The sequence below is a fragment of the Balearica regulorum genome, chromosome Z (assembly GCF_011004875.1).
Source record: "Balearica regulorum gibbericeps isolate bBalReg1 chromosome Z, bBalReg1.pri, whole genome shotgun sequence".
Taxonomy (NCBI): Eukaryota; Metazoa; Chordata; class Aves; order Gruiformes; family Gruidae; genus Balearica; species Balearica regulorum.
Window position 1 is genome coordinate 33,458,601 of NC_046220.1, and position 13,294 is coordinate 33,471,894.

Sequence of the window (13,294 nt, forward strand, 5' to 3'; positions counted from 1 at the left end):
AAGGTCTAAACTTGCTTGTTTTATCTAGTCACTGTTCACTGAACTCAACTACTTTATTTTAAGGCTGAAATATCTAGCTGGTCAGATTGTGTGTCTACTACTATGTGCAAAGACATGCTAGAAACAAGGTTGCTCAAAAAAAAGGAAAACTACTTTCTGGGCACATTGGCAAAGGGAAAAACAGATGTCATCTTCTAAAGAACATCGCTGTCCCTGGCAGGATGATTTCTGGGAGCTTCCTTATTTGCTTTCTATAGATGTAGTTTCTATAGAAACTTGAGTTTTAAGATGCAAATCCAGTACAGCTTTATCTATTCAACTACTTCATGCAAAGCAGGAGTGGATTACTGCACTGTTACAGAACCAGTGAAACCAACCAATCTTTCCAGAGTAGGACAGCTATTTTCAGTAAAAATACCCCAGTCTACACCTCTTGCAGGGTGCCCCATGTGTCAGTTAGCTGGCTTGTGACCCAAAAGCCTCCTTCCTCCCATGCTGAGAAATCTTTCTTGCTCTACATTTTGCACGTCAGTTGATGCATTTGGAGGACTCGAAAGAAGGATTTATGTAACACTAGGTATCTTATGGACCTGGCTGGAGGAACGGTTCAGCTTCAAGTAATGTCTGCAGGTCACTTTACCCAAAGTGCCTGCAGAGAGGTAGGAGCAGCAGATCAAAAAGCCACCAATAGATTGTGTGAGCAGTGTTATGAGGGGTATTTATGGCTGACTCTAAGCAGTGGTGGCTTTTCCAGCTAGGAAACCCCTGTGTGGTATAACTCTCATTCCTGCAGTCAGGTATCTCGGTCTATGTCCATTTGGCTGGACACAAGCTCTCTTTTGTCTTCCCCACCAAAGACAACTGTATCCCTTTATAGATCATCCTATCAAACCCTAGGAACACACTTAAATCTTGTTAGGGAACAAACTGTCCTTGCCCATGCAAGGGAGAAGCAGAGCAGTTGACTTCTTTCTTCACTCTTTCTGCCTGTTTTACATGGCCTGGTATTGGGGGGTTGGTCATACCCTCAGAACAATGCACACAACTGGGAGCACAACTTCAGCATGAGATGTTCCCCAAAAGGTTAACTGTTGATGAATGTTTGCCTGTGCAGAGATTGGAAATGAATGTAGACCTATGTAACACATCCTGTTCCTAGAACTTACAATCTTTTTATATATGGGACTAAGATGCTGAAACTGAAGCCAGTAATATCTGGCAAATACCAGTGTTCAGAGTTTTCTGTGGTCTTCATTAGTGACTTGGTTTAGCCCCAGCCGGCAGCTGAGCGCCACAAGCTGCTTGCTCACCCCTCCCCCGGCGGGATGGGGAGGAGAACGAAAAACAACAGTAAAGCCTCGAGGGTTGGGATAAGGGCAGTTTACTGGGACAGCAAGGGAGAGGGAAACAGTCAACAACAGTGCTGATATAACAGATATTCACAATGGGTGATAACAGAGAACAATTTACCCATCCAAGGACCGACCGCCCAACGAACCAACCAACTGACCAGACGCTCAGCCCATCCCAGAACCGCACCAAAACTGCACTGCCCCACCACTGCCAGACTAGCCTCCCTTTTATGGTGAGCATGACGTCACATGGTATGGAATAGCCCCCGGCCAGCTTGGGTCACCTGTCCTGACTCCTTGTGAAATTAACTCTATCCTTGCCAGAACCAGGACAATTAGCTTCATTAGCTGAGTGGGTTACCGAGAAATCAGAGTATTAACTGTATTTTGAAGGCTTCTTAAAGATTGGAGATGGCTCTAGATTCAGTTGCCTTTTATTGAGGCAAGAAGAAAAGTTAAGAGGTGGTCTAGAGGTTACTAAATACTAATACCAGAGATAGAAAAGTTACTAACATGGCCATCTCTACTACCTCTGTGAATCAAAGGCTATTCAGACAATGTGTTTACCTACATGACACTGGTTACCTGCTGCTTGCAATGAAACCAGATTCTGACCAAGAAAAGGGGAAAGCTTTAATGCCTTGCAGCAGCAAGATGCTGTCAGGCTGAGAGCGTGTATTAGCTACTGTCGGCGACAAGACATGTAGGAAGAGGCCTTCCTTCCTTCATCCAGAGAAGAGATACATAGAGTTACGGGGAAAGGGATTATTGCAGAGACAATGGAGTCTGTTCAGTCTGGATCTGCCTTTGGCCTGGAAGGCTTTGTAGCTTTGACAGTGAACTGAACCCTGTGTTAGCCTAAGACAAAAAAGCAAGCAGAGAAGCTACAGGAGTGCCTTGCTTTCCATGCACTGGATGATTTGAGCACTGGGATCAGGCACAGTTCTTTCAGACCAGTCCATGACTGGATCACTGAAGCTCTGAGACACTCAATCCAAAAAGCTACATATTTCAACCTTAAAAATAAAGTGCTTCTTTGTTCCTAGCAAACAGCGACCAAACATTATAAGCATGCCTACGATTTAATTCACGTGCCTGCCTGCCCTTTGGAACCAAGTGTCTTAAATGCACCCATCCTACAGCCAGAAAGGGAGACTTGTGATTATCCCACTCAATGCCCGCAGTGACGCACCCTCCTTGCTTCATTCAGCAAATCCAGCACTGCAGGAATTATTGCTCTGTCTTTATTCAGGCCAGCAACCGATGGTGCACGTGGAACAAACTTTCTGGGAAGACATCCAGGCTTGGCTTTGACTCCAAGTGACAATGAATTTGCTACACACACCACACAACCCTCACTAATCATAGCTAATTACTGTCACTGCTAAGAAGCCCTTCTGCATCTGCCCAGTTGGCTTCTGTCCTGCCTCTGTGGATGCTTGGTGAGACTGAACCCCCCAGCCACTCCTGTCTAGGGATGTTCACGCAGCTCTCGACTCACTTCTTAGCCCACGCTTTCCACCAGCTCAGAAACTTCTGTGTTGCCTGGGAGAGGGGCTTGGCTCTGGTGAAGTGAGGATTTAGGGAGAGCTTGGAGTTTTCCCAGGAAACAGGCCTTTTCCATCCACGTGTTGCCAAATCTGCAAGAGGCAGCAAATTGAGTGTCAGTGTAAGGGACCGAGAACATCAGCTCCTGGGCTATGTTCTTTTCATTCTATACATCAGTTGGCTTAAAGCTTTTGGTCTTTGAGATAACCAATATACTGATGCCTTCTTATCTCTCAGAGAGTCCTAGAACTTAATTAATTAACATTTTTAACTATGAACACTTCCTCTGATAGTAGCTATTAAGTATCAGAGGGAAATTTGAATAATCTTGGCATGCTCAAATTAACTCAGCTTTGGTATAAGTGAAAAGAGAATGAGTGATGCTACATCATGGGGAATAACTTGGGTTACTTCAAATGCTGTAATCCGACTTTTATGGATTTCTGGGCTATTTTTATAATACTAATTCTGATTAAAAATATTAAGTCTGACTGTCAGCTCTAATCCATGCTTCATCCTTGCATATCTGGCAATGTTAAATGCTCTGACTAGTCTAAAGGCATTTAAAAACATTCCCATGCTGTAGAAACTTCTAAGAAAAACATCCATGCTGCACACATTGCTCTTCTTCTGAGGTAGGAAGAGTTTATGGAGCTGCACAAGGATAGCTGTTGTATTTAGTGTATTGACTTTGATTCTGTCCCAGATTGAAAGCAGATTATTTAGTTTTTAGCTGTCATTCCAATGTAAGTGGAGCGCAGCTGTGATCATCCACTGATATAAAAAATGTTTTTTCCCTTTCCAGTTGTTGTAGTTTTCCTTTTTTGTCATTGTGGTAGCTGCTCATCTCTGCTCTTAGTAAGTTAGCAGCTGTATAAAACTGAGCTGGAAATGCTTCCACCAAAATGGGTGAGATTGAGAGGCTGCTGCTGTAGCCTGTTTCCTGTGCAGGGTACAGCTGCTTTGAGCATGGTCCAAATTGCCAACAAAAAATTTTCACCAAACTATGCAGCAGCATGTAACTCACGATAGCAATGGAGAAAAAGGCACAACTCTGGAGTTATCTTGTGTTCTTAAGCAGTTTTGCCCCACTTTGGGTTGTATTTTGGGCTGCCTGTTTTGAAGATAGAAACGTACTTTGCAGTATTGAATTCTACATTTTGATCATTAAAAAGCTTGGCTAACCTCCCCAAACTGCACAGCTACTCTGAGAGGGTTTTCAGTCACAAAGTGTGAACTCTTTAGCACTGCTCTGCAATTAAAATGAGAAAAATCCCAAAAAAAGATTTTTAAAAATATGTAACTTGGTTGTGTTTTTCAGTACCCTGTGTGTAAAAGACAGGGTTTTTTTCTCAGTTTTCTAGTGAAACCTAATTTGACCATGCAAGAAGCAATTAAACTAGAATATGTTGTTCTGTTTTATCTGGTTTTTAAATAATTTAGAGTCTGGAATTAGGGGGAGGAGGGGTTGTTATTTGTACCGAACGATAAAGACTTTGCTGATTATATGTGCAAGTAAACACAGCAGGCAAAATATGTGAGGCACATAAAAGTGAGAAAGGGCTAAGAAAGAAAGTATGTGAGGAAGAATGTACGTGGTTCTGCAGAGTTTGGCAGCCATATGTAGTGTGATTTTTTGATATGGACAGATGGAAAAACAGTGATGTAAAAATATTACGCTAGAAATCATCCAGTTCAAGTCTCCATCTTCAAGTTGTCTTATAACTTCAGATTCTTTATTTGCATCTGATACATTACTATAACAGATGCAATCTTATAAACTTCCTTAATAGAGGAAAATGGAATTTATTTGCTATAGGGATCTGTATAGGACATTCCAGAGGGTACATTGCATTTCAATTTTGTAGTTAAAGATTAAAGAGTGGTTTGAAAGCAGTGCTTTTCACTAAACATTTAAGAAATCTCTGCTGTAGGAAAGGTTTTTATGTGGTAAACAGATGAGAAGGGCATAGGTCACTTTCTGTAATGATAATACTGTGCTTAGGGACAAGCTGACCCACAGTGTTGTCTTGCTAGGGACATCCAGATATAACTCAATCACTACTAATCTCCATACAGATTTTTCTCTGTTTTCAGAGTGGGGCACTTGCTAAGACACTAGTTTGATGCTTCAACCTAGTATATTCACTGAAGGAAGGTTCTCTTGTTGTGGGGATGTACCGTTGGTTGGCCGTACAGCCAAAGGAGATGGGAGATGAATAGAAGTAACCTCTTCAGTGCAATGCAAGAGTAGGCATGGAGAGGAGGGGCAGGGGGATTATGAGGGCACAGATGGTACCTTTTTTGAGGACACAGACAGCGACTGTTTTGAAAGCACAGATGGTGGTTGCGATGTAAGAATCCGTAGGAAAGCAAGACTTAAAAAATGCCTAAGCCACTTTTTCAAGTGGGCTGTGAGTGTCTCTGTTTTCAAGCATGCTTATACCCAGATTTTAAAAGAGCCTGGGTGACGCTTCAGAATATATGGTTTTAGCAATTTGTGCAAACCAAGCTCCAAATAACCCAGGCTGTCCTGCTCCCACCACTAAAGTCAGTGCAGTCACTGGCTGCTTTGAAAAACTCTGTCCATCTATCCTAGAATTATAATAAATGTCATGGCAAATGCATTCAAATAAATGCATTTTCTCACATCCAGTAGTGAGTGTGTAAGTGTTCTTTGCCACTATTTGATTATTTTTCCCCAAGTTGGCCCTTTTGTCATTAAACAGAGCCACACAGTGACTGTGGCCTGCTGACCTTTTTTCATGACACAATGGATCAGTCTCGTCTTTCCATCACAGAACCATGAAGCAAACAAGGCTATGTCAATAAGCTGGATTTATTTTTAGCTTCCTGTAAGCTGCCTCCTGCTTCTTGGCTCCTATCTCTCCAGGCAGTTGGGAGCTGCTGTCTTCCTCTCTCATAGCCCCTGGTGATTACATATACTATCTGTTCTGGAGTTTATGTCCATTTCCCAACCAAGAGCAAACCTTATCCCAAAGATAAGATATGATTATCAACAGTGGATACCTTGAATCCTCAGCTCCCCAGATGAATACTCATGCCAAAACAGGTGATTGTCTGTTAATTTCCATTTCATACACTGCTTTCTTCTCTGAAATGACTAAGTGTAGTTGCCTTGATCCTAAAAGCCGTCACACCAAGGAGTGTTGTGGAGCATATGTCACATAAAAACAGTCATACCAGGTCAGACCAGTGTCCACTAAGCTAAATATCCTGTCTCCAAACAGGCACTCCTGTACATGAAATTACAGGAACAGGGCAAGGACATAGTGTTGCTTAATTGAGCATTGCCCGAACTTTTGGAAAGTAGTGGCTGTGGGACTTCTAAGCCAGAGGTGGGGTATTTGTGCTTAGAAGCCCATCAAGGACTTAATTCTTTGAATTTGTTCAGTTGCTTCTGGAGTCTGCATTTGAAATTCTTTTTAGTATTTACAGTGCTTTGTAGCTAGGATTTCCAAAACTGAACTACACTTCGCATGAATAAACATCACCCCTTTGCTTTGAAACTGTTATATTTGTTGCTCCTTAATTCTTGGATGAGAAGAGATGGTGAAAAAATGATCCCTGCTTATATTTTCTGTGATGCTTATGTTCTCATAGACCTGTATCATATAATTCCTCACCTGCTTTCCTTTCTTTAGCCTAAAGAGGTGTCATTTGCTAGAATGTATGCATTTCTGTAAAGATGGCTCACAGAGAAGCCTGGACAGGCTAGAGAGTTGGGCAGAGAGGAACCTAATGAAGTTCAACAAGGGCAAGTGTGAGGTCCTGCACATAGGGAGGAATAAGCCCAAGCACCAGTACAGGTTAGGTGTTGACCTGCTGGCAAGCAGCTCTGCAGAGAAGGACCTGGGAGTCCTGGTGGACAACAAGCTCTCCATGAACCAGCAGTGTGCCCTTGTGGCCAAGAAGGCCAATGATATCCTGGGGTGCATCGAGAAGACCATGGCCAGCAGGTCGAGGGAGGTTATCCTCCCCCTCTACTCTGCCCTGGTGAGACAGGGAGATGGGACATCTGGAGTACTGTGTCCAGGTCTGGGCTCCCCAGTTCGAGAAAGACAGGGAACTACTGGAGAGAGACCAGCGGAGGGCTACAAAGATGATTAGGGGACCAGAGCATCTCTCGTACAAGGAAAGGCTGAGAGAGCTGGGTCTGTTTAGTCTGGAGAAGAGAAGACTGGAGAGGATCTCATCAACGCTTATAAACATCTAAAGGGTGAGTGTCTAGAGGAGGGGGCCAGACTCTTCTCAGTGGTGCTCAGTGACAGGACAAGGGGCAACGGGCACAAACTGGAACACAGGAAGTTCCGTCTGAACATGAGGGAAAACATCTTTACTGTGAGGGTGCCAGAGCACTGGAACAGGCTGCCCAGAGAGGTTGTGGGGTCTCTTTCTCTGGAGATAATAAAAACCTGCCTGGAGGCGATCCTGTGCAACCTGCTCTAGGTGATCCTGCTGTAGCAGGGGGTTGGACTAGATGATCTCCAGAGGTGCCTTCCAACCCCTACCATTCTGTGATTCTGTGATTCTCTGAAATGTCATAGGCAAGAGAGTTTCTGCCTGTTTTGAGTTCATACCAGGAAGAAAACTCTTGCAGAGAATTCTTTCCCTTAGGTCTATCCAGAAGTCTCTCACAGCATACAGGGTTACTAGACTACACACATTCACTCCAAATTAAATGCACATAAATAGTAGGAGGCTTGCTGGTGTCACCAAGTAATTCTTTTTGAGCAATGGTTGACAAATGCTAGGAACCATCTATTTCAGTGATTCCTTAATGTGAGCCATGAAGCTGACCCCATTCCCAATACTTCAACATTTCTTTTTTTTATTTCTGGTTTTCAAGATGGGCACAACAATGCTCCATCCACTGTCACTTTAAAGAACAAAAACATGCAAAATCCAGCTCTGCTTTGGAGAGTTTTCATAGAGAAAGCCAGGACATTGGCATTTCTCTGACTTAATGCATTGTTTTCTGTCTGTAGCTGCCTTGAAGTCAGTTCCTATATTGATAATTCTGGATACTATCAATAATACTCACAGGAGTTTTATTTATAGCTGTGCTCCCTGCTGCTCCTGAAGTTGTACTTGGACAGCTCTGTGACGATGTAGAAGTATTGATGTAGAGTCAGGGAATTATTTATTACACACACAAACTATGTTAAGAGAAGATTATTAGGACTGAAAAATGGAGTACTCCAGTTTTAGGAAATACGAGAATTGTGCCTGTTTGCGTGGTCTTTGGTTGATAGCCTTAAGTGTGTGCTGAGCCACTCTGCTTCACTGCCTTTCAAGTGGAGTTTTTTCAGATATTGAAGGAGCATCTGCACTGAGTGTGCTACAGTGGGTAAACCACTTCCTTATCAGAAGAAATTCCTGCTCTATAATTAGAATTACTATTAGGGTATGAAGGATTTTGTTGATAAGGAGAGATTGAAAGGGGAGTGTAGATCTTTACAGGGCTAGATAGGAGTTCTCAGTGCCTTGCTGTGAGGTCCCTCTGCTAAGTCCTTTCACAATCATCTGGATTGTTTGTGTCACTAAAGCAGGTTGAAAGCATTATTCTCCACTCTGACCTCTCTTTATGTCCAGATGATGGTCCTAGCCCCTTGTCCAGATGATGATCCTAGCACTTAAGAGTTCATCCTGCATAAAGCCACTGAGATATGGACTAGATATACACTGGTAGGAGGTGTAGGAAGTCCACACAGTTTAGCTGGACCAACAGGAAAACTTGTAGTACTTGGACAGTGCAAATTTTAGAAATTTTGATTTCTGATTATACTTTGAGACCTTCTTAAAATTTATTTTAAAACAAATTTCCAGTTTTGGTATTTTCTGTATCAAAAGTGGTGCTGTTAAAAGCAGTACATTGTTAGTATTTCTTTAAAAGTCTGATTTACTGATGATGACTTCAGAAACACGTAAATGACTTCAGAGTTTTTGAGAACACTACTCCAAGAGGGGCACTTAGACCAGTTAAAGATCCTTTCAGAAAGCTTCCATATGCTTTGGAGTTATGAGGTAGAGCAGAGAAGAATCAGTTCTTCCTCTCTATAGCTGTAGTTAGCTCCTCAGCTGAGATTTGCAGAAGTGCTTTTTACATCAGGTAAACGAAAGTCTTCTTTTCAGTCGCAGTGCAACTGATATCTTTGACTACAGAGGTATAGGCTGTCCCTAGTTCTGTCTGTGTGTCTCTGGCCAGGTAATTCATATGTTGAACTTGCATTTCTCAGACCTCTTTTAAAACTGAGGTCTGCAAGATGGATGCATATGAAGGGACAAATCTGTTTTTCTAAAATGAATGATAGCAGCTTGGGTGAGAATGAAGTTGTGCAGAATTTGCTAGGAAACAAATCTACCTGATTTTTACAAATCTTAGATAAATCAGGGTCTGTTTAGGTGTTATTGACATACTGATACTCTTTGCCTGGAACATCAGGGCTGTGCTTTATAATTTGAGAGCATATTCTGGCCCTTCAGAGGAATAGCAGATGTTTACCAAAAACTGTAACCCATGAACATTTGGGAGGGCTCTCATCCTTGTTGCTTACCATGATTTCAAAGAAAGAGCTGAGGCTGCAGGACCAGCCCTCGTGGCTGGAGATGGCTGGACTCATTAATGCTGAAGGCTCCTTGCTGGAGATGCTGTAGTGCCGTAAGGGGCTTTGCTCCTCCAGCCCCTCCGTGAAACTTCCCCCCCACTACAGGCATTGAGTATTGGGGGTCACTATCACTCCTCAGATCAGGTGCATCGCTCCATTGGGAATGCTGGGACAATTGTGAATCAATTGCTTTCACCTGATGTGTGGAAAAAAATGAAATCAGTTTTAAGGACAAATCAGCTGGCAGTGTTTGTCCCCGCAGGGGCTTTGCTTCTATTCTGGAGGGAACTCCTTGCTGCTTGCAACAGGTTATTTCCCTGGTTGCTCTCTCATGGCCATGGTGCAAATTTGGGAGGCTGAAGGTGAAGTGCTGAATTCTGGCTCATTGTCAAAGAGGGCTGAGAAAGCTTGCATGTACTGTATATACATTTCCCGGGTACTCAGCAATTCACCAACTTTCAGAGGCCAGATTTATACTCATCTAGCACTGAGTATACTGTGCTTCCATCTTTTAAAAATTGAAGAAGCATGTAGGTAGACTCCTACTTCTCTGTTTCTTGACCAGAATGCTATTCCCTGAAAGAGATTTTAGGGGCTACAAATGATAAAATGATGCAGGTTGGAAGGATCTCTGGAAGTTGCTTCTGCTTCCCCTCCTCAGCCCTAGTCCAGCTAGATCAGGTTGCTCCACACTGTGGCCAGCTATGGTTTGAATATCTCCAAGAATGGAGCCCGTGATGTCCCTGAGACCTTGCTGTAATGGGACCTTCCTCTATGGGGACAGAAATTGTTCCTAAGATCTCATGGGAGTGCCCTGTGTTGCATCTTGTGCCTGCTGCCTCTCACGCTTTCTCTGGGAAGTATCCATCTTTTCTCTCCCCTCCAATGAGGCTGCTGAATACAGCAGTAAGTTCCCTTTAAGCCTTCACTTCTTAAACCTGCCTTGAAAATCATTACCTATCATGAAGAAACATAAGTTTAAGGGATTTAATATTTTGGAGTTTGAGCAGGAAGGGAATCATGTTTTCAGGCTTTTATGTGCAACCACAAAGGCTACCGTTCTTTTTTTCTCTGAACTTTTAATTGTTTATTTCAAGCTGTGGTTCTCTGATTTTCATTTATCCCAAGGAGCTGAAGCTGTAAATAAGACAAGTGTTAAAAGAAAGGAGAGAAAATAGTGACAACTGCCAAAACTATAAATGCAATTTTAATTGAAAGTGGCTTTTTAGGCACATAAAAATGCTTTAGTATGTAGTATTGCATCAGTGCTTGTGAAATAGTTTGCAGTTTCCCCTGAAGAAAGAAAAAAAGATTCACAAACTCAAAAAAAAATAGTTGACAATTGACTAGAAATAAACATTCCAGCAGCACTGAAAAGTTGGGGTATGTCTTTATACCTAAAAAACCCACTTTTGTTTTCTTATTTCTTGCTTTGAAGACACAATTCTTCAAGGGACTCACAGAAAGACAGAGTGGCAAATGTGTTAACCCAGCATCTGGGCAGAGAGGCTTCTGCAAGCCTTGCATTTGAGAAGTTTCAGTTTTGACATGTAAAGAAATGTTTCAAGAAATAAAGACATAATAAAAGTAGTAGTGACTTAATTGAAAAATGTTGGATGGTTAAAATACCTTAGTAAGGAAACAAAGGCAAGGCAGCCAAAGGAAAGGGAAAAAAAGTGTGATGGATGAGTACTAAAACAATACGCAGTTAGAGAAAGCAAAGCTATTGTGCAAACGAAAGTGAGGAACAGCGTGAATAGAGGCTGGAGATCAAAAGAACTTGGAATAGAGGAGGACAAGTTCTAGGAAAATCTTTATGAACAATAGGAAAGCCTTAGAAGTGATTTATTTGATAAATAGGAAGCAAGTGAAAGCCTAGGTAGGTAGCATGATGTTTTTCAGTAGATTTGAGAAGGCTGTTTGGAAAAGCCCCAGGAAAATAGCACTGAATAAAGCATAGTTCTGAATATAATGTGATCTTTAAAATAACAACAATAGGTCAATGCATCACTCCACTTTCCTCTCAGCAAGAGAATCTGTGTGCTCCTGTTACACGTGAAATAGCAACAGAACAAGAATTCATGACCAAATTACCTTTTTTTTGGTGACTCTCTTAGGCAATTCAAGTTGTGTCACGTTGGATATTAGGAAAAATTTCTTCACCAAAAGGTTTGTCAGTCATTGGAACAGGATGCCCAGGGAAGTGGTTGAGTGACCGTCCCTGGAGGAATTTAAAAGACACGCAGGTGTGGTGCTTAGGGACATGGCTTAGTGGTTGGACTTAGCAGTGCTAGGTTAATGGTTGGACCTGATGATCTTAAAGGTCTTTTCCAACCAAAACAATTCTATTCTATGATTCTATTCTGTTCTGAAGAGTGTTTGGGCTATTGCTGATTTTTAGTGAAAAGTTGTTGCAAGCAGATGTAAGTACAAATACACATTCAAAAGCCCTTCAAAGACTGGAGTCTGCAGTCAAAGAAACTTAAGAGTTTTATCAAAACTTTTTACTCTGTCGGGATTTGGAGGGTTGGCCCTATATCTTGCTTTAGCTGATTCTGCTGCAAGGTAGAGACAATAAAAGTTAAATTCCTCCTCAGCTTTTGCACTTAGAAGACACAAATAACTACACTGGTATTATTCTGCATTCATATGAATGGGTGAAAGCATCTGTCAGCAATAACTTCGCATTAACTGCTCTTCAGTTAGTATAATGAGAAGTTCTAGATGGTGTAATGCTTATGTGTACATTCCAGTGCTTTCTTAAATGAAAGTTAATTCTGCATGTCCTCTCTGAAAACTCCTATAAGTAATATGAATGCTGTTTTATCATCCATCTTCATTATTAAGTAGTACATATTGCCTAGTCAAATTCTGTGAGAGCAAGTTGGGAAAAGAGATGATTTAAAGAGAAGTAAGAGCTCAGTAAAGACAATGCTTATTTACAGAATGTTATTTAGACTCACTCTTGCCTTAGTAGTTAGACCAAGACTTTGGACTGACGTACAGATGCCAAGCTCCTTTCCTCCTCACTGGTAAAATCTCCTGCTGTTTACATGCCCATGTACCTGTGGTGCTTATGGACTCATTATTTGCTCTGTAGCAGCAGCAGCACAGAAACTTTTTTTTCAATCAAAAGCTCTATGAACCTTTCAGATTCCTTGGGTTGCTCAGAGTATAGCACATTCCCGAGGGTCCTCCATCAACACTGCAGGTAAAGGGAGGTCATACAAGCTAACTGTGATTCCAAGACCTTGTGGAAATGAGAAGGTAGTAAGACTAAAAAGAGGAGAACTCTATTGGAAATGCAGTGAGCATGACCTCAAATGTTAAAATGCATGGACTCAAGTACTTTCAGGCTGAGATGCTGTCAGTCCACCTCTGGTGCATCATTTACAGAGCAGCATGTCTGGAACAAACATCATAGCAGTTTGATGTCTGTACCTCTGCACCTTCTGTGACAGGGACTATTCCCTCCATAGCAAATTCACAAGTACAGTTTGGTAGAGACACATGTCCGGTTAATAACACAGCTTTTTTTGACCTGAGTCAAACATACCCTTAATGCCAAAGAGGATTTGGATTTCACTTTTCTGAGGGAAAAATTATACATAATGAGAAATGCTGCCAAATTATTTTTTCCTGCTGCATCCAATGTCTGCTAATTAACAGGACAGCAGGGCTGACATGCTCATGTTTAACATTCAGGTCCTATCATCTGCACCTGTCCTTAAAGAAATGCTAAAAGATTAACTCAGGCTTGACGGC

General features: G+C 42.0%; 1 protein-coding gene across 1 annotated transcript in view; it reads left to right on the forward strand.

The window, feature by feature from the left end:
- The window catches only part of NRG1 (neuregulin 1), a 477,481-nt gene that overhangs the window by 172,211 nt on the left and 291,976 nt on the right, over positions 1-13,294 (forward strand). The window lies entirely within an intron of this gene.